Genomic DNA, 550 nt, shown 5'->3' with positions numbered 1-550 from the left:
TTCTAGGATTTAAAATTTAGAATTAAAGGGTTTTGTACTTATTTGGTCTATGTTGTGTTATGGATAATATGCTATGGATAAAGATCTAACCAAATTTATGTATGTATATTTTGTATGAATAAACACAAGTAACTATCTATTAACAATACTGCAATTGATTATCCACTTATAATTGAACAAATGTTCAACGACTGATGGATACTGTATAATCTAAAAATTCATAAAAAATATAGCAATATGTATCTTAAAATGTAGAAAATATATAATCATAACATATTTTATATAAATAAATAGAAAATTTGTTTTATAATAACAAATAAATATATTTTACTTTGTTAAAGTGTTAACAAAGAAGGGAAAAAGAGAGAAAAGAAGGAGAGAAAGAGAGCTAAGTTGTTAATAAGGGCAAAAATATAAAAGGAAAGTGGACACATAAGTAAAAAACTTGGGAAAGTATACCATGAATGGAAAGTGAGTTTTTGTGACAATACTCTAGGAGAAAGTGAGTTTTGATGACATTTGCCCTTTTTTTTATCAATTGACAATTTTG

Source organism: Camelina sativa, chromosome 14 (assembly GCF_000633955.1).
Source record: "Camelina sativa cultivar DH55 chromosome 14, Cs, whole genome shotgun sequence".
Taxonomy (NCBI): Eukaryota; Viridiplantae; Streptophyta; class Magnoliopsida; order Brassicales; family Brassicaceae; genus Camelina; species Camelina sativa.
This window is presented reverse-complemented; position numbering follows the sequence as displayed.